We start from the raw sequence: 25,318 nt of genomic DNA on the forward strand, positions 1-25,318 counted from the left end.
GATCTAAAATGCAACTTAGGACATGACAAAGCTGTGGGTAGGATCAAGTATCCGTACTAAAGGTGAATGAAGCACCATAAACAGGGTATGTCATAGGTATAAAATTTACAAGATCCTATATAATATATACAAACGGGTATAACAATGTACAAAGCATGTGGGTGAAAAACCGTAATCGGGATATGACATAAGTATACAGTCTACAAGGTATGTTATCATATATATACACGGGTATAACATTGTATAGAATATGTCATGTAGAGCGGATATAACCTTAGGGTTCTTATGGAGACTTACCCGGATTGCTGTGGAGGTCAGAGTAAAGAACCGCCGTATAGCCGTGTGTGGAGGTAGTCTGAAGTGCGACCTATGGTCGCTGGAGGCATCAGGAAACTGAGGTGGAAGGGGAGATGCTTAAATGTGGTGAGGAAGTGATGTCACTTCCGGTTTATACAGGTATGAATCGGTCAAACATAGACAGATGTTGAGTTAGACATGTCTGTAGGAGTATATGTGGATGGTCTATAAGGGCAGGGGATGAGAGATGGTAAAATTTGGTTACCTGTAGTGCCTGGGGTTCTAGAGCCGCCGTCGGTTGTGAAACCAGAAGTGCGGTGGGTCATGTGATTCGGGCCGTGGAACGCAAATGCGTTCCACCCATAGAGATAGATGAGAATGGAAACCGGAAGTGACGTCGTGGAACGCAAACAGCGTTCCACAGTGCAGGAAATGTGTCAGAATGGAAGAGAGTGTGTTTAAATGAGTGTATTAAAGTGATGTAAGGGAAAAAAAGATGTTATAAATAGGAAAGAACTGATGAATATAGAGAGGGGCAGCCATATAGAAGAATATAAATAAAGAATTATGTGTGATGAACAGGATCAGTGTCAAAGGTGTAAGAAACAGAAAAAAGGGGTGTGATGAACTGAGTGTAATAGAATGATGTATGGGAACAAGGTGTTATAAATGGAAAAGAACTGATGAATAGAGAAAGGGGTAGCCATAAAGGAGGATATACGTAGAGGATTATGTGTGATGAAATAGGGAAAATGTGGGATCAAAAAGTAATGTAAGAAAAAGTATAGAAGTGTGAAGAGTGTATTTAATGGGAAAAAGGAAAAAGGAAAAGCAAACATGAGAAAGATCAACAGAATAGCAGATAACCAACATTAAGGGTTAAGGGGATAATAAAATGTCTGAAAGGATACGAGAATAGGTGGGCCCCCACAGCATTGGTCCGGAGATAGTATCCTCAGCGCACCTGGGGGAAAAAAGGGTATATCATCAGCATGTTACAGCGTAGTCAAGTAAAGACACTCTACATATTAGTAATGTCATATTCCCGGTTGAGCCCATGCGGTTCCAGTGTCTGTAGTCTATGTATCCAGTATGCTTCCCTCAACTTCAACAGCCTACTTCTGTTACCACCTCTCCTATTTCTATGAATCTGTTCTAACACCTGGAATCTGAGCTGTGATGGAGTGTGATTATGTGTATCAAAGTGGTGAGGAACAGGTAGTAGTAGGTTTTTCCGTCTGATGGTAGATTTGTGCTGTGAGATACGGTCGCGAATTTTTTGGGTTGTTTCACCTACATATGCTAGGCCGCATGGACACTTCAATAGATAAATCACAAAATTAGTATCACAGGTAAAAAATCCTTTAAGAGGAATTGACTCTCCAGATCTGGGGTGGTGTGTGCGATCCCCTTTTATTATACTGTTACACTGTATACAATGGAGGCATGGGAACGTGCCATTTTTACGGGGTTTTAACAGAGTTTGTGTGGAATGTGTAGTGGCACTGCCTATGTCAGCTCATACCAAACGGTCTCTCAAATTCCTTGGTCTTCTGAAGCATGGCATAAATGGGTCTTTAAATTCATTAACATTAGGAAGGGCTTGGTGTAATAATGGCCAGTGTTTTCTTATTATGCCATGTACTTTGTATGAAAATGGATGATATGTGTGAGCAAACGGTATACGGGCTGTGTTGTTTGATCTGGGGGTTCTAGGTTGTTGTGCCTTGGAGAGGACCCGCTCAGGGTAGCCTCTTGTTATAAATTTCACTGACATTTCTTCTATACGTTGTTGTTGTATCTGTGGGTTGCTGACTATGCGTTTAACTCTGTGAAATTGTGATCTTGGAAGGGATTCTATTGTGGATTTGGGATGATAACTGGTATATAGGAGTAAATTATTGCGGTCCGTGGGTTTAATGTAGAGGTCAGTGGTGAGTTGTCCAAAGGAATCAACTATTACGGTGGTGTCTAGGAAGTCTATGTGATCTGAATGGTAGTGAATGGTAAATTGTAACTCAGGCCAAATGGAGTTTATGTATTCGTGAAATGATTGTAGGGTGGGCAATGGTCCTTTCCAAATACAGAATATATCATCGATATATCTTTTCCAGACCAAGGAGTGGGTCTGGAATGCTGGGTCAGGGTAAATGTATTGTGCCTCAAACCAAGCCATATAGGCATTGGCATAGGGGGGTGCCATGTTAGACCCCATTGCCGTCCCTTGTATCTGCAGGAAGAAATCATCCTGAAATAAAAAGTAGTTATTGTGTAAAACTAGTTCCAAAATGTCAGTGCAAAAATCTATGGTATCGGGTGTGAAGGCGGAATTGATGAGTAACTGTTTGGTGGCATGAAGTCCTTTTTCATGTTTAATTGAGGTGTACAGGCTGTTTACATCCAAGGTAACTAGAATAGAATCTGGGGGGATATTAGTGATACCGTGGATTAGTTGTATGAAGGCTGTAGTGTCGAGAAGAAAATAAGGTGTTGTCAGTTGAGGCTACAATAGGACGACCAGGAGGATGTTGAAGATTTTTATGAATTTTCGGAAGTGTGTATAAGACAGGAGTTATTGGGTGTTCTTTACGGAGAAATGTATGGGTCTTGCTATCAATGATGTTGAGTTCTAAATAGTGATCTATACATTCTAGTATTTTGTGTTCAATCTTTTTTACGGGATCTGAATCAAGTTTCCTGTATATACTGGTGTCGTTCAATTGTGAATGAATTTCACGTATGTACTCAGTGGTATCCTGTACCACTATTGCTCCCCCCTTATCCGCTGGTTTAATGATAATTGCTTTATCATTTTGTAAGTCCCCTAGGGCACGTATCTCGCTGGAGGTGAAGTTATTGGGGTAATGGAGAGTGCCTTTAGAAATTTCCTTGCGGAGAGACGAAATATCCCTTTTAATGAAATCAATAAAAGTTTCAACAGCGGGTGGTCCTCTCGGGGGCGTGAATCTGCTAGGGATTTTAATCCCGAGTGTTTGGGTGTTGATTGGGGTCAAAGTAGTGGTTTGGGTGGGAACCATACGTGTTTGACTATCAAAAAATGCTTTTAATCTGATATTTCTAAAACATCTATGTAAATCCAAATCTAGTTGGAATAGATCAAATGAATAAATTGGACAGAAAGACAATCCCCTTTGTAGGAGCTCTATCTGTGTGGGTGTCAAAGATTTAGAGGAAATGTTAAAAACTAGAGGTGGGGTTGTAGAGGTGTATGGGCATACCTGTGATCTAGTAGTCGTGGTACTCTCTGTTATGTTCGGAACTCCAAAGCAACCCATCCTTCTCTGTGGGCGGCGTCTCCCGCCGGGACGACCTCTTCCATAGTAGGCTTCATTGCCCTCGGAACTTGATGAGTATGTATCTTGTGATGTTCCTCTATTGGAGTAATAGGGTCTCTGACCGATGATGGGGTCTTGCCATCTGTACACATGATTCTGTAGATAGTCCTCGGTGTCTCGGACAAATTTGTCTCTTTTCTTCTTTTCTGAGTCCTTCTTATGTTTGTCAAGATTAGTCGTCAGTCGTTCTCCGTAAAGAACACCCAATAACTCCTGTCTTATACACACTTCCGAAAATTCATAAAAATCTTCAACATCCTCCTGGTCGTCCAATTGTAGCCTCAACTGAATCCGTACTCTCACCCCTGTCCATTACTCTCGAAAAAATCCTCACACCACTCATTAAGACAACACCTTCTTTTCTTCTCGACACTACAGCCTACATACAACTAATCCACGGTATCACTAATATCCCCCCAGATTCTATTCTAGTTACCTTGTATGTAAACAGCCTGTACACCTCAATTAAACATGAAAAAGGACTTCATGCCACCAAACAGTTACTCATCAATTCCGCCTTCACACCCGATACCATAGATTTTTGCACTGACATTTTGGAACTAGTTTTACACAATAACTACTTTTTATTTCAGGATGACTTCTTCCTGCAGATACAAGGGGCGGCAATGGGGTCTAACATGGCACCCCCCTATGCCAATGCCTATATGGCTTCGTTTGAGGCACAATACATTTACCCTAACCCAGCATTCCAGACCCACTCCTTGGTCTGGAAAAGATATATCGATGATATATTCTGTATTTGGAAAGGACCATTGCCCATCCTACAATCATTTCACGAATACATAAACTCCATTTGGCCTGAGTTACAATTTACCATTCACTACCATTCAGATCACATAGACTTCCTAGACACCACCGTAATAGTTGATTCCTTTGGACAACTCACCACTGACCTCTACACTAAACCCACGGACCGCAATAATTTACTCCTATATACCAGTTATCATCCCAAATCCACAATAGAATCCCTTCCAAGATCACAATTTCACAGAGTTAAACGCATAGTCAGCAACCCACAGATACAACAACAACGTATAGAAGAAATGTCAGTGAAATTTAGAACAAGAGGCTACCCTAAGCGGGTCTTCTCCAAGGCACAACAACCTAGAACCCCCAGATCAAACAACACAGCCCGTATACCGTTTGTTCACACATATCATCCATTTTCATACAAAGTACATGGCATAATAAGACAACACTGGCCATTATTACACCAAGCCCTTCCTAATGTTAATGAATTTAAAGACCCATTTATGCCATGCTTCAGAAGACCAAGGAATTTGAGAGACCGTTTGTTACGAGCTGACATAGGCAGTGCCAATACACATTCCACACAAACTCTGTTAAAACCCCGTAAAAATGGCACGTTCCCATGCCTCCATTGTATACAGTGTAACAGCATAATAAAAGGGGATCGCACACACCACCCCAGATCTGGAGAGTCAATTCCTCTTAAATGATTTTTTACCTGTGATACTAATTTTGTGATTTATCTATTGAAGTGTCCATGCGGCCTAGCATATGCAGGTGAAACAACCCAAAAAATTCGCGACCGTATCTCACAGCACAAATCTACCATCAGACGGAAAAACCTACTACTACCTGTTCCTCACCACTTTGATACACATAATCACACTCCATCACAGCTCAGATTCCAGGTGTTAGAACAGATTCATAGAAATAGGAGAGGTGGTAACAGAAGTAGGCTGTTGAAGTTGAGGGAAGCATACTGGATACATAGACTACAGACACTGGAACCGCATGGGCTCAACCGGGAATATGACATATGTAGAGTGTCTTTACTTGACTACGCTGTAACATGCTGATGATATACCCTTTTTTCCCCCAGGTGCGCTGAGGATACTATCTCCGGACCAATGCTGTGGGGGCCCACCTATTCACGTATCCTTTCAGACATTTTATTATCCCCTTAACCCTTAATGTCGGTTATCTGCTATTCTGTTGATCTTTCTCATGTTTGCTTCTCTTTTTCCCATTAAATACACTCTTCACACTTCTATACTTTTTCTTACATTACTTTTTGATCCCACATTTTCCCTATTTCATCACACATAATCCTCTACGTATATCCTCCTTTATGGCTACCCCTTTCTCTATTCATCAGTTCTTTTCCATTTATAACACCTTGTTCCCATACATCATTCTATTACACTCAGTTCATCACACCCCTTTTTTCTGTTTCTTACACCTTTGACACTGATCCTGTTCATCACACATAATTCTTTATTTATATTCTTCTATATGGCTGCCCCTCTCTATATTCATCAGTTCTTTCCTATTTATAACATCTTTTTTCCCTTACATCACTTTAATACACTCATTTAAACACACTCTCTTCCATTATGACACATTTCCTGCACTGTGGAACGCTGTTTGCGTTCCACGACGTCACTTCCGGTTTCCATTCTCATCTATCTCTATGGGTGGAACGCATTTGCGTTCCACGGCCCGAATCACATGACCCACCGCACTTCCGGTTTCACAACCGACGGCGGCTCTAGAACCCCAGGCACTACAGGTAACCAAATTTTACCATCTCTCATCCCCTGCCCTTATAGACCATCCACATATACTCCTACAGACATGTCTAACTCATATCCGCTCTACATGACATATTCTATACAATGTTATACCCGTGTATATATATGATAACATACCTTGTAGACTGTATACTTATTTCATATCCCGATTACGGTTTTTCACCCACATGCTTTGTACATTGTTATACCCGTTTGTATATATTATATAGGATCTTGTAAATTTTATACCTATGACATACCCTGTTTATGGTGCTTCTTTCACCTTTAGTACGGATACTTGATCCTATCCACAGCTTTGTCATGTCCTAAGTTGCATTTTAGATCCTATGAGACTTGTCACTGTATGATGAGGTACCAGTTCTTTGTAAATTAATGATCCCAGTAGTCACTACAGAGATTGATTGGATTCGAGTCGGCCTTCACTTGGATATTACTGTACAATTATGTTTCCCTTTTTTTCCTTAACCATTATGTTACTAGGCATTCTGTTTATCTCTTTTCCCCTTTTTTGATATCTTTTGTTTGTATAACTTATAGATCTGATGAAGGTCCAGGTAGGACCGAAACGTCATACTGTTTAACTATTGGATTGCTAATAAAATCTAAATCTACTTCACCGTGAGAAGTGGTGTGCGAAGTTTTATCTTTTATATATTATATAGAATATGTAATGTAGAGCGGATATAACCTTAGGGTTCTTATGGAGACTTACCCGGATTGCTGTGGAGGTCAGAGTAAAGAGCCGGCATATAGCCGTGTGTGGAGGTAGTCTGAAGTGCGACCTATGGTCGCTGAAGGCATCAGGAAACTGAGGTGGAAGGGGAGATGTTTAAATGTGGTAAGGAAGTGATGTCACTTCCGGTTTATACAGGTATGAATCGGTCGAACAAAGAAGGATGCTGAGTTAAACATGCCTGTAGGAATGTATGTGGATGGTCTATGTGGGCAGGGGATGAGAGATGGTAATGTTGGGTTACCTGTTGTGCCTGGGGTTCTGGAGCCGCCGTCGGTTGTGAAACCGGAAGTGCGGTGCGTCATGTGACTCGGACCGTGGAACGCAAATGCGTTCCAACCATAGTAATAGATGAGAATGGAAACCGGAAGTGACGTCGTGGAACGCAAACAGCGTTCCACAGTGCAGGAAATGTGTCAGAATGGAGGAGAGTGTGTTGAACTGAGTGTAATAAAGTGATGTATGGGAAAAAAGGTGTTATAAATGGGAAAGAACTAATGAATACAGAGAGGGGCAGCCATATAGAAGGATATAAATAGAGAATTATGTGTGATGAACAAGATCAGTGTCAAGGGTGTATGAAACAGAAAAAGGGGTGTGTTGAACTGAGTGTAATAAAGTAATGTATGGGAAAAAAGGTGTTATAAATGGGAAAGAACTGATGAATAGAGAGAGGGGTAGCCATATAGGAGGATATAAGTAGAGGATTATGTGTGATGAACAAGGTTAGTGTCAAGGGTGTATGAAACAGAAAAAAAAGGGGGGGGGGACACTACAGCCTTCATACAACAAATCCACGGCATTACTAATATCCCCCCAGATTCTATTCTAGTTACCTTGGATGTAAACAGCCTGTACACCTCAATTAAACATGAAAAAGGACTTCATGCCACCAAACAGTTACTCATCAATTCCACCTTCACACCTGATACCATAGATTTTTGCACTGACATTTTGGAACTAGTTTTACACAATAACTACTTTTTATTTCAGGATGATTTCTTCCTGCAGATACAAGGGACGGCAATGGGGTCTAACATGGCACCCCCCTATGCCAATGCCTATATGGCTTGGTTTGAGGCACAATACATTTACCCTGACCCAGCATTCCAGACCCACTCCTTGGTCTGGAAAAGATATATCGATGATATATTCTGTATTTGGAAAGGACCATTGCCCACCCTATAATCATTTCACGAATACATAAACTCCATTTGACCTGAGTTACAATTTACCATTCACTACCATTCAGATCACATAGACTTCCTAGACACCACCGTAATAGTTGATTTCTTTGGACAACTCACCACTGACCTCCTAAATCCACAATAGAATTCCTTCCAAGATCACAATTTCACAGAGTTAAACGCATAGTCAGCAACCCACAGATACAACAACAACGTATAGAAGAAATGTCAGTGAAATTTAGAACAAGAGGCTACCCTGAGCAGGTCCTCTTCAAGGCACAACAACCTAGAACCCCCAGATCAAACAACACAGCCTGTATACCGTTTGTTCACACATATCATCCATTTTCATACAAAGTACATGGCATAATAAGAAAACACTGGCCATTATTACACCAAGCCCTACCAAATGTTAATAAATTTAAAGATCCATTTATGCCATGCTTCAGAAGGCCAAGGAATTTGAGAGACCGTTTGGTACGAGCTGACATAGGCAGTGCCAATACACATTCCACACAAACTCTGTTAAAACCCCATAAAAATGGCACGTTCCCATGCCTCCATTGTATACAGTGTAACAGCATAATAAAAGGGGATCGCACACACCACCCCAGATCTGGAGAGTCAATTCCTCTTAAATGATTTTTTACCTGTGATACTAATTTTGTGATTTATCTATTGAAGTGTCCATGCGGCCTAGCATATGCAGGTGAAACAACCCAAAAAATTCGCGACCGTATCTCACAGCACAAATCTACCATCAGACGGAAAAACCTACTACTACCTGTTCCTCACCACTTTGATACACATAATCACACTCCATCACAGCTCAGATTCCAGGTGTTAGAACAGATTCATAGAAATAGGAGAGGTGGTAACAGAAGTAGGCTGTTGAAGTTGAGGGAAGCATACTGGATACATAGACTACAGACACTGGAACCGCATGGGCTCAACCGGGAATATGACATATGTAGAGTGTCTTTACTTGACTACGCTGTAACATGCTGATGATATACCCTTTTTTCCCCCAGGTGCGCTGAGGATACTATCTCCGGACCAATGCTGTGGGGGCCCACCTATTCACGTATCCTTTCAGACATTTTATTATCCCCTTAACCCTTAATGTCGGTTATCTGCTATTCTGTTGATCTTTCTCATGTTTGCTTCTCTTTTTCCCATTAAATACACTCTTCACACTTCTATACTTTTTCTTACATTACTTTTTGATCCCACATTTTCCCTATTTCATCACACATAATCCTCTACGTATATCCTCCTTTATGGCTACCCCTTTCTCTATTCATCAGTTCTTTTCCATTTATAACACCTTGTTCCCATACATCATTCTATTACACTCAGTTCATCACACCCCTTTTTTCTGTTTCTTACACCTTTGACACTGATCCTGTTCATCACACATAATTCTTTATTTATATTCTTCTATATGGCTGCCCCTCTCTATATTCATCAGTTCTTTCCTATTTATAACATCTTTTTTCCCTTACATCACTTTAATACACTCATTTAAACACACTCTCTTCCATTATGACACATTTCCTGCACTGTGGAACGCTGTTTGCGTTCCACGACGTCACTTCCGGTTTCCATTCTCATCTATCTCTATGGGTGGAATGCATTTGCGTTCCACGGCCCGAATCACATGACCCACCGCACTTCCGGTTTCACAACCGACGGCGGCTCTAGAACCCCAGGCACTACAGGTAACCAAATTTTACCATCTCTCATCCCCTGCCCTTATAGACCATCCACATATACTCCTACAGACATGTCTAACTCATATCCGCTCTACATGACATATTCTATACAATGTTATACCCGTGTATATATATGATAACATACCTTGTAGACTGTATACTTATTTCATATCCCGATTACGGTTTTTCACCCACATGCTTTGTACATTGTTATACCCGTTTGTATATATTATATAGGATCTTGTAAATTTTATACCTATGACATACCCTGTTTATGGTGCTTCTTTCACCTTTAGTACGGATACTTGATCCTATCCACAGCTTTGTCATGTCCTAAGTTGCATTTTAGATCCTATGAGACTTGTCACTGTATGATGAGGTACCAGTTCTTTGTAAATTAATGATCCCAGTAGTCACTACAGAGATTGATTGGATTCGAGTCGGCCTTCACTTGGATATTACTGTACAATTATGTTTCCCTTTTTTTCCTTAACCATTATGTTACTAGGCATTCTGTTTATCTCTTTTCCCCTTTTTTGATATCTTTTGTTTGTATAACTTATAGATCTGATGAAGGTCCAGGTAGGACCGAAACGTCATACTGTTTAACTATTGGATTGCTAATAAAATCTAAATCTACTTCACCGTGAGAAGTGGTGTGCGAAGTTTTATCTTTTATATATTATATAGAATATGTAATGTAGAGCGGATATAACCTTAGGGTTCTTATGGAGACTTACCCGGATTGCTGTGGAGGTCAGAGTAAAGAGCCGGCATATAGCCGTGTGTGGAGGTAGTCTGAAGTGCGACCTATGGTCGCTGGAGGCATCAGGAAACTGAGGTGGAAGGGGAGATGTTTAAATGTGGTAAGGAAGTGATGTCACTTCCGGTTTATACAGGTATGAATCGGTCGAACAAAGAAGGATGCTGAGTTAAACATGCCTGTAGGAATGTATGTGGATGGTCTATGTGGGCAGGGGATGAGAGATGGTAATGTTGGGTTACCTGTTGTGCCTGGGGTTCTGGAGCCGCCGTCGGTTGTGAAACCGGAAGTGCGGTGCGTCATGTGACTCGGACCGTGGAACGCAAATGCGTTCCAACCATAGTAATAGATGAGAATGGAAACCGGAAGTGACGTCGTGGAACGCAAACAGCGTTCCACAGTGCAGGAAATGTGTCAGAATGGAGGAGAGTGTGTTGAACTGAGTGTAATAAAGTGATGTATGGGAAAAAAGGTGTTATAAATGGGAAAGAACTAATGAATACAGAGAGGGGCAGCCATATAGAAGGATATAAATAGAGAATTATGTGTGATGAACAAGATCAGTGTCAAGGGTGTATGAAACAGAAAAAGGGGTGTGTTGAACTGAGTGTAATAAAGTAATGTATGGGAAAAAAGGTGTTATAAATGGGAAAGAACTGATGAATAGAGAGAGGGGTAGCCATATAGGAGGATATAAGTAGAGGATTATGTGTGATGAACAAGGTTAGTGTCAAGGGTGTATGAAACAGAAAAAAAAGGGGGGGGGGACACTACAGCCTTCATACAACAAATCCACGGCATTACTAATATCCCCCCAGATTCTATTCTAGTTACCTTGGATGTAAACAGCCTGTACACCTCAATTAAACATGAAAAAGGACTTCATGCCACCAAACAGTTACTCATCAATTCCACCTTCACACCTGATACCATAGATTTTTGCACTGACATTTTGGAACTAGTTTTACACAATAACTACTTTTTATTTCAGGATGATTTCTTCCTGCAGATACAAGGGACGGCAATGGGGTCTAACATGGCACCCCCCTATGCCAATGCCTATATGGCTTGGTTTGAGGCACAATACATTTACCCTGACCCAGCATTCCAGACCCACTCCTTGGTCTGGAAAAGATATATCGATGATATATTCTGTATTTGGAAAGGACCATTGCCCACCCTATAATCATTTCACGAATACATAAACTCCATTTGACCTGAGTTACAATTTACCATTCACTACCATTCAGATCACATAGACTTCCTAGACACCACCGTAATAGTTGATTTCTTTGGACAACTCACCACTGACCTCCTAAATCCACAATAGAATTCCTTCCAAGATCACAATTTCACAGAGTTAAACGCATAGTCAGCAACCCACAGATACAACAACAACGTATAGAAGAAATGTCAGTGAAATTTAGAACAAGAGGCTACCCTGAGCAGGTCCTCTTCAAGGCACAACAACCTAGAACCCCCAGATCAAACAACACAGCCCGTATACCGTTTGTTCACACATATCATCCATTTTCATACAAAGTACATGGCATAATAAGAAAACACTGGCCATTATTACACCAAGCCCTACCAAATGTTAATAAATTTAAAGATCCATTTATGCCATGCTTCAGAAGGCCAAGGAATTTGAGAGACCGTTTGGTACGAGCTGACATAGGCAGTGCCAATACACATTCCACACAAACTCTGTTAAAACCCCGTAAAAATGGCACGTTCCCATGCCTCCATTGTATACAGTGTAACAGCATAATAAAAGGGGATCGCACACACCACCCCAGATCTGGAGAGTCAATTCCTCTTAAATGATTTTTTACCTGTGATACTAATTTTGTGATTTATCTATTGAAGTGTCCATGCGGCCTAGCATATGCAGGTGAAACAACCCAAAAAATTCGCGACCGTATCTCACAGCACAAATCTACCATCAGACGGAAAAACCTACTACTACCTGTTCCTCACCACTTTGATACACATAATCACACTCCATCACAGCTCAGATTCCAGGTGTTAGAACAGATTCATAGAAATAGGAGAGGTGGTAACAGAAGTAGGCTGTTGAAGTTGAGGGAAGCATACTGGATACATAGACTACAGACACTGGAACCGCATGGGCTCAACCGGGAATATGACATATGTAGAGTGTCTTTACTTGACTACGCTGTAACATGCTGATGATATACCCTTTTTTCCCCCAGGTGCGCTGAGGATACTATCTCCGGACCAATGCTGTGGGGGCCCACCTATTCACGTATCCTTTCAGACATTTTATTATCCCCTTAACCCTTAATGTCGGTTATCTGCTATTCTGTTGATCTTTCTCATGTTTGCTTCTCTTTTTCCCATTAAATACACTCTTCACACTTCTATACTTTTTCTTACATTACTTTTTGATCCCACATTTTCCCTATTTCATCACACATAATCCTCTACGTATATCCTCCTTTATGGCTACCCCTTTCTCTATTCATCAGTTCTTTTCCATTTATAACACCTTGTTCCCATACATCATTCTATTACACTCAGTTCATCACACCCCTTTTTTCTGTTTCTTACACCTTTGACACTGATCCTGTTCATCACACATAATTCTTTATTTATATTCTTCTATATGGCTGCCCCTCTCTATATTCATCAGTTCTTTCCTATTTATAACATCTTTTTTCCCTTACATCACTTTAATACACTCATTTAAACACACTCTCTTCCATTATGACACATTTCCTGCACTGTGGAACGCTGTTTGCTTCCACGACGTCACTTCCGGTTTCCATTCTCATCTATCTCTATGGGTGGAACGCATTTGCGTTCCACGGCCCGAATCACATGACCCACCGCACTTCCGGTTTCACAACCGACGGCGGCTCTAGAACCCCAGGCACTACAGGTAACCAAATTTTACCATCTCTCATCCCCTGCCCTTATAGACCATCCACATATACTCCTACAGACATGTCTAACTCATATCCGCTCTACATGACATATTCTATACAATGTTATACCCGTGTATATATATGATAACATACCTTGTAGACTGTATACTTATTTCATATCCCGATTACGGTTTTTCACCCACATGCTTTGTACATTGTTATACCCGTTTGTATATATTATATAGGATCTTGTAAATTTTATACCTATGACATACCCTGTTTATGGTGCTTCTTTCACCTTTAGTACGGATACTTGATCCTATCCACAGCTTTGTCATGTCCTAAGTTGCATTTTAGATCCTATGAGACTTGTCACTGTATGATGAGGTACCAGTTCTTTGTAAATTAATGATCCCAGTAGTCACTACAGAGATTGATTGGATTCGAGTCGGCCTTCACTTGGATATTACTGTACAATTATGTTTCCCTTTTTTTCCTTAACCATTATGTTACTAGGCATTCTGTTTATCTCTTTTCCCCTTTTTTGATATCTTTTGTTTGTATAACTTATAGATCTGATGAAGGTCCAGGTAGGACCGAAACGTCATACTGTTTAACTATTGGATTGCTAATAAAATCTAAATCTACTTCACCGTGAGAAGTGGTGTGCGAAGTTTTATCTTTTATATATTATATAGAATATGTAATGTAGAGCGGATATAACCTTAGGGTTCTTATGGAGACTTACCCGGATTGCTGTGGAGGTCAGAGTAAAGAGCCGGCATATAGCCGTGTGTGGAGGTAGTCTGAAGTGCGACCTATGGTCGCTGGAGGCATCAGGAAACTGAGGTGGAAGGGGAGATGTTTAAATGTGGTAAGGAAGTGATGTCACTTCCGGTTTATACAGGTATGAATCGGTCGAACAAAGAAGGATGCTGAGTTAAACATGCCTGTAGGAATGTATGTGGATGGTCTATGTGGGCAGGGGATGAGAGATGGTAATGTTGGGTTACCTGTTGTGCCTGGGGTTCTGGAGCCGCCGTCGGTTGTGAAACCGGAAGTGCGGTGCGTCATGTGACTCGGACCGTGGAACGCAAATGCGTTCCAACCATAGTAATAGATGAGAATGGAAACCGGAAGTGACGTCGTGGAACGCAAACAGCGTTCCACAGTGCAGGAAATGTGTCAGAATGGAGGAGAGTGTGTTGAACTGAGTGTAATAAAGTGATGTATGGGAAAAAAGGTGTTATAAATGGGAAAGAACTAATGAATACAGAGAGGGGCAGCCATATAGAAGGATATAAATAGAGAATTATGTGTGATGAACAAGATCAGTGTCAAGGGTGTATGAAACAGAAAAAGGGGTGTGTTGAACTGAGTGTAATAAAGTAATGTATGGGAAAAAAGGTGTTATAAATGGGAAAGAACTGATGAATAGAGAGAGGGGTAGCCATATAGGAGGATATAAGTAGAGGATTATGTGTGATGAACAAGGTTAGTGTCAAGGGTGTATGAAACAGAAAAAAAAGGGGGGGGGGACACTACAGCCTTCATACAACAAATCCACGGCATTACTAATATCCCCCCAGATTCTATTCTAGTTACCTTGGATGTAAACAGCCTGTACACCTCAATTAAACATGAAAAAGGACTTCATGCCACCAAACAGTTACTCATCAATTCCACCTTCACACCTGATACCATAGATTTTTGCACTGACATTTTGGAACTAGTTTTACACAATAACTACTTTTTATTTCAGGATGATTTCTTCCTGCAGATACAAGGGACGGCAATGGGGTCTAACATGGCACCCCCCTATGCCAATGCCTATATGGCTTGGTTTGAGGCACAATACATTTACCCTGACCCAGCATTCCAGACCCACTCCTTGGTCTGGAAAAGATATATCGATGATATATTCTGTATTTGGAAAGGACCATTGCCCACCCTATAATCATTTCACGAATACATAAACTCCATTTGACCTGAGTTACAATTTACCATTCACTACCATTCAGATCACATAGACTTCCTAGACACCACCGTAATAGTTGATTTCTTTGGACAACTCACCACTGACCTCCTAAATCCACAATAGAATTCCTTCCAAGATCACAATTTCACAGAGTTAAACGCATAGTCAGCAACCCACAGATACAACAACAACGTATAGAAGAAATGTCAGTGAAATTTAGAACAAGAGGCTACCCTGAGCAGGTCCTCTTCAAGGCACAACAACCTAGAACCCCCAGATCAAACAACACAGCCCGTATACCGTTTGTTCACACATATCATCCATTTTCATACAAAGTACATGGCATAATAAGAAAACACTGGCCATTATTACACCAAGCCCTACCAAATGTTAATAAATTTAAAGATCCATTTATGCCATGCTTCAGAAGGCCAAGGAATTTGAGAGACCGTTTGGTACGAGCTGACATAGGCAGTGCCAATACACATTCCACACAAACTCTGTTAAAACCCCGTAAAAATGGCACCTTCCCATGCCTCCATTGTATACAGTGTAACAGCATAATAAAAGGGGATCGCACACACCACCCCAGATCTGGAGAGTCAATTCCTCTTAAAGGATTTTTTACCTGCGATACTAATTTTGTGATTTATCTATTGAAGTGTCCATGCGGCCTAGCATATGTAGGTGAAACAACCCAAAAAATTTGCGATCGTATCTCACAGCACAAATCTACCATCAGACGGAAAAACCTACTACTACCTGTTCCCCACCACTTTGATACACATAATCACACTCCATCTCAGCTCAGATTCCAGGTGTTAGAACAGATTCATAGAAATAGGAGAGGTGGTAACAGAAGTAGGCTATTGAAGTTGAGGAAAGCATACTGGATACATAGACTACAGACACAAGCAGTTCGCATGGGCTCAACAGGGAATATGACATTACCAATATGTAGAGTGTCTTTACTTGACTACGCTGTAACATGCTGATGATATACCCCTTTTTTCCCCAGGTGCACTGAGGATACTATCTCCGGACCAATGCTGTGGGGGCCCACCTATTTTTCGTATCCTTTCACACATTTTATTATCCCCTTAACCCTTAATGTCGGTTATCTGCTATTCTGTTGATCTTTCCCATGTTTGCTCCTCTTTTTCCTTTTTTTTCCCATATAATACACCCTTCACACTTCTATACTTTTTCCTACATTATTTTTGATCCTACATTTTCCTTATACTTTCCCCAATCCCTTCCCCCTTTCCCCCCCCTTTTTTTTCTGTTTCATACACCCTTGACACTGACCTTGTTCATCACACATAATCCTCTACTTATATCCTCCTATATGGCTACCCCTCTCTCTATTCATCAGTTCTTTCCCATTTATAACACCTTTTTCCCATACATTACTTTATTACACTCAGTTCAACACACCCCTTTTTTTCTGTTTCATACACCCTTGACACTGATCTTGTTCATCACACATAATTCTCTATTTATATCCTCCTATATGGCTGCCCCTCTCTGTATTCATTAGTTCTTTCCCATTTATAACACCTTTTTTCCCATACATCACTTTATTACACTCAGTTCAACACACTCTACTCCATTCTGACACATTTCCTGCACTGTGGAACGCTGTTTGCGTTCCACGACGTCACTTCCGGTTTCCATTCTCATCTATTACAATGGGTGGAACGCATTTACGTTCCACGGTCCGAGTCCCATGACGCACCGCACTTCCGGTTTCACAACCGACGGCGGCTCCAGAACCCCAGGCACAACAGGTAACCCAACATTACCATCTCTCATCCCCTGCCCACATAGACCATCCACATACACTCCTACAGGCATGTTTAACTCAGCATCCTTCTTTGTTCATACCTGTATAAACCGGAAGTGACATCACTTCCTCACCACATTTAAGCATCTCCCCTTCCACCTCAGTTTCCTGATGCCTCCAGCGACCATAGGTCGCACTTCAGACTACCTCCACACACGGCTATACGGCGGTTCTTTACTCTGACCTCCACATCAATCCGGGTAAGTCTCCATAAGAACCCTAAGGTTATATCCACTCTACATGACATATTCTATACAATGTTATACCGGTATATATATGATAACAGATCTTGCAGGCTGTATACTTATGTCATATCCCGGTTACGGTATTTCACCCACATGCTTTGTGCATTGTTATACCTGTTTGTATATATTATATCAGATCTTGCAAATTTTATACCTATGACATACCTTGTTTATGGCATTGCATTCACCTTTAATACGCACACTTGATCCTATCCACGGCTGTGTCATTTTACATCCTATGAGACTTGCCACTGTATGATTAGGTACCAGTTCTTTGTAAATTAATGATCCCAGTAGTTACTACAGAGATTGATTGGATTCTAGTCGGCCATCACTTGGATATTACTGTACAATTATGTTTTTTTTTTCCTTAACCATTATGTTACTAGGCATTTTGTTTACTTCTTTTCCCCTTTTTTGATATCTTTTGTTTGTATAACTTATAGATCTGATGAAGGTCCAGGTAGGACCGAATCATCATACTGTTTAACTATTGGATTGCTAATAAAATCTAAATCTACTTCACCGTGAGAAGGGGTGTGCGAAGTTTTATCTTTTATATACATGTAAGGATTGGGACTCCTAACTCCAGCACCCACAACATTTTTGAGAGTGACGTATTTCTGCATTAAGCAAACATAAAGTAGACATATTGTATATGTGAACAAAAAAAAAAATTATTTTGAATATACATTTTCCTTACAAGCAGAGAGCTTCAAAGTTAGAAAAATGCTAAATTTTCAATTTTTTGATCAAATTTCGGGATTTTTCACCAAGAAAGGATGCAAGTTACCACAAAAATTTACCACCATGTTAAAGTAGAATATGTCACGAAAAAACAATCTTGGAATCAGAATGATAAGTAAAAGCATTCCAGAGTTATTAATGTTTAAAATGACAATGGTCAGAATTGCAAAAAATGGCCGAGTCCTTAAGGTGAAAAAGGGCTAAGTCCTTGAGGGGTTAAACTCCCTGAACATGATTCAAGCCCACTCAGTCTGCTCATCACACTCTCTCTCTCTCTCTCCTTCATATCACCATTTTGCAATAAAGTTCCCAGCCATCTGACTATTCTGTAAAGAATAGAGATAGTCAACCAAATAGTAACACCCCTATATGTTGGAATTGGTGGGGAGTGGGAAAGGGGTGGGGGTAAGTGTGTGTGTGTGTGGGGGGGGGGGTAGCAAGGAAGTAAATACACCACAGATCCTCTTTGAAGCACCTCAGCCTATGCAAATATTACTTTATTGCTCCAATAAAATTAATAGTTGACAACATTTGAATTTTTTTCCCCAAAACTTCAACTTTGGGTTGGTTGACAAGGGTGTGGCTTTTTAGTGGGTGGGGTTTATGGGTAAGGATTTTCAATGCAGAGATTGGCAGAACATACTTTTTCCCAATTGTTTTTTCTGTATTTGTTATCACTTGAAGGACCTTACAAAGCTAATAGTACAGAGAGATTGGAATGCCTGCACTTAAATGCCATTTGACACACTTAAAAAATGAACAGGGCCATAAGTGAGGTGTCACAGTACAGAACACATTACACTGCCTGCTCTGTCAGGTAGATGTTGCCTCAGGTGTCTGTTCCAGCCCAAATCTCCAGGGAAGATGTTTTGTGAGACTGTATTGATTGTTTATTGATTTATGTTATTTATGTATTTTTTATATAATTAATGTGTTGTGAATAGGGCTGTTGTACCTTTCAGGGAGAACTGCAGAGGTGTCATGTGAACTACTGTGGCCAATAGGAATCTTCTCCCTTGAGTTTAGTTGGTCTATCTAGATGGGGAGGAATTGAGTTCAGTTGAGAGGGAATGTGGAGTTCAGTGCTGTCGTGCTTATTGTAAGCACCGAGACAGTGCAGAGAGAGAAGTTCTGGTGGAGTCTGAGAGAAAAGTCAATGTTCTGCAAGGGAGCAAGAACAACTTCCTACAGGTGTTCTGCCACTCAGGCCCTATCCAAGTCCAACTTGCGTTGAGAAGAAGCTAAAATACTGGGCCACCATATAGCAATGTCCAGGAACAAGAGAAGGAAGCCTCAGGCAGCTCCGGTCCACAAGTCTAAGTCCAAGCCTTGTGGCAAGTTAATTCTGTGGATGCACTATAGAAGGTCTCAAGTCAGGGTCAGTTGTCGCTAAAGTCTCAAGTAACTTAGTCAAGTCAAGTTGTATGAAAGGGTAAAGTCACCCAGACATGTATCTATTAACCAGCTCTGCAACTCTCTGTTCTGCCCAGCTGTTGAAAGACTTTATTGCCTTGGATATAACATCAGCATGCAAATTTCTTCAGTTAACTGCTCAGTGGTTTTCCATAACCTTGCATCTGGTGTCTTTACTGCCAGCACTTTTCCCAGAAGAACCACTTCACCTTGAATTGTGGTGAGCTACACTTCTGGCATCACAAACTTTTGTTTGTCAGTAGCTGCTCCAACAGCATGCTACCACCTTCAGGTTGGCCTCTGGCTCCCGCCAATGGTACTTCGATCAACCCTCCTAAGAAAGGGGTCGATCGTGAACACATATAACAGCGGGCCTTGGCCTGATCCAGGGCATGCAGAAAAAAAAATCAATGTTTTCTCGGTGCTACTGTATCCAATGCAAAAATTTGGATCCAAATGTATATAATATTCAATAATTTATTAGCCTATCAGACGCGTTTCAAGACTTATTCATCTTATTCAATGAGCAAAGACATACACTGATACTCTGCTGTCAGGGTCATTCAAGACAGATTGCTTGATTTACTAACAAAAATCCTACATCTCTCAGCGGAAGCTAATTCATCATGAACCCCTGTAGATCTTTCTATACTAAGATGTTGGGCTCAAAGGGGAATATATGCCTCTTTGGAAATACTGATGCTTCCATTTGTACAGAAAGAAAGAGGTCAGTAATGAAACTGGATCCACAACTGATCCATCTTGTTTCTTTTGAATCTTTTTGTTTTTTTAAATTCTTTATTTTTCGTTTTCATTTCCAGCACCTATACAATAATTCACAACTTAAAATATAACAAACATATTATTAACACCAATTCTTTGAGCTCTCTAATTGCTCCGGTATGCTATACTAAACTAATAGGGCCCCTTCTTTCCTCTAACTATGCCCACCAACCAGTGGAATACCAAGGGGGGCAGGGGGCGGCCTGACCCGGGTGCCACTCACAAGGGGGGTGCCAGGGGCAGACTGACCTGCCGCTGCTGAGGTCCGGGACACTCGTCCCAGATCCCCAGCAGACAGCGGTGCCTTCTCCTGTATTCGCGATACACGCACATATAGGAGAAGGTGTCCCCTCTGTGTGAGCCGCATCTGCAGCTTACACAGAAGAGACGTGATCTCCGCCCCCACGCAGCATGCAGTACAGGCGCCCGTGATGTCACTCATCCGGTGCCTGTACTGTGGAGGGGAGAAGACATGGGCCCCTGCTGCTGAGGAGATCGCTGCGTAGGATATCAGGTGAGCATTATTTCCCCCCCCCCTCAACTCTGCATATACCTATGAGGGAGGGGGGATACTCTGCATATACCTATGGGAAAGAGGGGGGGACACACTGCATATACCTATGGGAAAGAGGGGGGGGGTTACTCTGCATATACCTATGGGGAAGAGGGGGGGGGGTTACTCTGCACATACCTATGGGGAAGAGGGGGGCGTTACTCTGCATATACCTATAGGGAAGATGGGGAGTTACTCTGCATATACCTATGGGGAAGAGGGGGGGTTACTCTGCATATACCTATGGGGGAGGGGGATACTCTGCATATACCTATGGGGAAGAGGGGGATTACTCTGCATATACCTATGGGGGAGATGGGGGGTTACTCTGCATATACCTATGGGGGAGATGGGGGGTTACTCTGCATATACCTATGGGGAAGAGGGGGGAGTTACTCTGCATATACCTATGGGGAAGAGGGGGGTTACTCTGCATATACCTATGGGGGAGATGGGGGGGGAGTTACCGTATATACTCGAGTATAAGCCGAGTTTTTCAGCACGATTTTTCGTGCTGAAAACACCCCCCTCGGCTTATACTCGAGTGATCTCCCCCACCCGCAGTGGTCTTCAACCTGCGGACCTCCAGAGGTTTCAAAACTACAACTCCCAGCAAGCCCGGGCAGCCATTGGCTGTCCGGGCTTGCTGGGAGTTGCAGTTTTGAAACCTCCGGAGGTCCGCAGGTTGAAGACCACTGCGGCCTTCGACATCATCCAGCCCCCTCTCACCCCCCTTTAGTTCTGTACAGTACTCACCTCCGCTCGGCGCTGGTCCGGTGCTGCAGGACTGTCCGGAGAGGAGGTGGTCCGGTGGGATAGTGGTTCCGGGCTATCTTCACCGGGGAGGCCTCTTCTAAGCGCTTCGGGCCCGGCCCCAGAATAGTCACGTTGCCTTGACAACGACGCAGAGGTACGTTCATTGCCAACGTACTTCTGCGTCATTGTCAAGGCAACGCCGGAAGCGCGGAGAAGAGGCCTCCCCGGTGAAAATAGCAGCCCGGAACCACTATCCCACCGGACCACCTCCTCTCTGGACAGCCCTGCAGCAACGGACCAGCGCCGAGCGGAGGTGAGTACTGTACAGAACTAAAGGGGGGTGAGAGGGGGCTGGATGATGTCGAAGGCCGCAGTGGTCTTCAACCTGCGGACCTCCGGAGGTTTCAAAACTACAACTCCCAGCAAGCCCGGACAGCCGATGGCTGCCCGGGCTTGCTGGGAGTTGTAGTTTTGAAACCTCTGGAGGTCCGCAGGTTGAAGACCACTGAGGGCGGATGATGAGAAGAGGATGATGAAGGGGGGGTGTGGGATGATGAAGGGGGGTGGGGATGATGACAAGGGGATGAAGAAGGGGGGGTGTGGGATGATTACAAGGGGATGATGAAGGGGGGGGTGGGATGATTACAAGGGGATGATGAAGGGGGATGTGTGGGATGATGACAGGTGATGATGATGAGGGTATGGATGATGACAGGCGGTGATGATGATGAGGATGTTAATGACGGGGGTCTGGATGATGACAGGGGGGGATGATGTATTTCCCACCCTAGGCTAATACTCGAGTCAATAACTTTTCCTGGGATTTTGGGTTGAAATTAGGGGTCTCGGCTTATACTCGGGTCGGCTTATACTCGAGTATATACGGTACTCTGCATATACCTATGGGGGAGATGGGGGGTTACTCTGCATATACCTATGGGGAAGAGGGGGGGAATTACTCTGCATATACCTATGGGGAAGAGGGGGGGTTACTCTGCATATACCTATGGGGAAGAGGGGGGAGGGGGGGTTACTCTGCATATACCTATGGTTAGGAGGGGGGAGGGGGGGTTACTCTGCATATACCTATGGGTAAGAGGGGGACGGGGGGTTACTTTGCATATACCCATGGGGAAGAGGGGGGTTACTCTGCATATACCTATGGAGAAGAGGGGGGTTACTCTGCATATACCTATGGAAAAGGGGGGGTAACTGCATATACCTATGGGAAAGAGGGGGGAGGGGGGGTTACTCTGCATATACCTATGGAGAAGAGGGGGGGTGTATCTCTGCATATACCTTTGAGGAAGAGGGGGGGGGTGTAACTCTGCATATACCTAAAGGAAAGAAGGGGGGGATGTAACTGCATGTACCTATGGGAAAGAGGGGGGTAACTGCATATACCTGTGGGAAAGAGGGGGGTGTAACTGCATATACCTATGGGACAGGGGGGTAACACTGCATATACTTATGGGAAAGAGGGGATGGTGCACCTGCTTATACCTATGAGAAAGAGGAGGGGGGTAACTCTGCCTATACCTATGGGGAAAGGGGGGGGGTCGGGTAACTGCCTATACCAATGGGGAAAATGGAGGGGTGGTAACTCTGCCTATACCAATGGGGAAGAGGGGGAACTCTGACTATACGTACAGGGAAAGGGGGTGGGGGGACTCTGCTGTCTATACCTAAAGAGAAAGGGGGGTTAACTCTGTTCCTATACATATTGGGAAGGGGGTTTAACCCCTTCAGGACGGAGCCCATTTTGGCCTTAAGGACCGGAGCGTTTTTTGCACATCTGACCACTGTCACTTTAAACATTAATAACTCTGGAATGCTTTTAGTTATCATTCTGATTCCGAGATTGTTTTTTCGTGACATATTCTACTTTAACATAGTGGTAAATTTTTGTCGATACTTGCATCCTTTCTTGGTGAAAAATCCGTAAATTTGATGAAAAATTTGAAAATTTTGCATTTTTCTAACTTTGAAGCTCTCTGCTTGTAAGGAAAATGGATATTACGAATACATTTTTTTTGGTTCACATATACAATATGTCTACTTTATGTTTGCATCATAAAATTGATGAGTTTTTACTTTTGGAAGACACCAGAGGGCTTCAAAGTTCAGCAGCAATTTTCCGATTTTTCACAAAATTTTCAAACTCAGTATTTTTCAGGGACCAGTTCAGGTTTGAAGTGGATTTGAAGGGTCTTCATATTAGAAATATCCCATAAATGACCCCATTATAAAAACTACACCCCCCAAAGTATTCAAAATGACATTCAGTCAGCGTTTTAACCCTTTAGGTGTTTCACACGAATAGCAGCAAAGTGAAGGAGAAAATTCACAATCTTCATTTTTTACACTCACATGTTCTTGTAGACCCAATTTTTGAATTTTTACAAGGGGTAAAAGGATAAAATTTTTACTTGTATTTGTAGCCCAATTTCTCTCGAGTAAGGACATACCTCATATGTCTATGTAAAGTGTTCGGCGGGCGCAGTAGAGGGCTCAGAAGGGAAGGAGCGACAAGGGGATTTTGGAGAGTACGTTTTTCTGAAATGGTTTTTGGGGGGCATGTTACCTTTAGGAAGCCCTTATGGTGCCAGAACAGCAAAAAAAGACACATGGCATACCATTTTGGAAACTAGAACCCTCGGGGAATGTAACATGGGATAAAGTGAACCTTAATACCCCACAGGTGTTTCACGACTTTTGCAAATGTAAAAAAAAAAAAAAATTTTTACCTAAAATGCTTGTTTTCCCCCCAAAAATTTATTTTTAAAAAGGGTAATAGCAGAAAATACCCCTAAAAATTTGAAGCCCAATTTCTCCCGATTCAGAAAACACCCCATATGGGGGTGAAAAGTGCTCTGCTGGCGCCCTACAGGTCTCGGAAGAGAAGGAGTCACATTTGGCTTTTTGAACGCAAATTTTTCTCTGGGGGCATGCCGCATTTAGGAAGCCCCTATGGTGCCAGGACAGCAAAAAAAAACCCACATGGCATACCATTTTGGAAACTAGACCCCTCGGGGAACGTAACAAGGGGTTAAGTGAACCTTTATACCCCACAGGTGTTTCACGACTTTTGCACATGTAAAAAAAAAATTTTTTTTACCTAAAATGCTTGTTTTCCCAAAAATTTTACATTTTTAAAAAGGGTAAAAGCAGAAAATATCCCCCAAAATTTGTAACACAATTTCTCCCGAGTACGGCGATACCCCATATGTGACCCTAAACTGTTGCCTTGAAATACGACAGGGCTCCAAAGTGAGAGCGCCATGCGCATTTGAGGCCTAAATTAGGGATTGCATAGGGGTGGACATAGGGGTATTCTACGCCAGTGATTCCCAAACAGGGTGCCTCCAGCTGTTGCAAAACTCCCAGCATGCCTGGACAGTCAACGGCTGTCCGACAATACTGGGAGTTGTTTTGCAACAGCTGGAGGCTCCGTTCTGGAAACAGTGGTGTAC

The 25,318-nt window shown here is 42.3% G+C and overlaps 1 protein-coding gene across 1 annotated transcript in view; it reads right to left on the bottom strand.

The window, feature by feature from the left end:
• Positions 1-25,318, bottom strand: part of LOC130293619 (NXPE family member 4-like) — a 255,971-nt gene that overhangs the window by 114,903 nt on the left and 115,750 nt on the right. The gene's annotated exons all lie outside the window — the stretch shown is intronic.

The sequence above is a fragment of the Hyla sarda genome, chromosome 10 (assembly GCF_029499605.1).
Source record: "Hyla sarda isolate aHylSar1 chromosome 10, aHylSar1.hap1, whole genome shotgun sequence".
Classification (NCBI taxonomy): Eukaryota; Metazoa; Chordata; class Amphibia; order Anura; family Hylidae; genus Hyla; species Hyla sarda.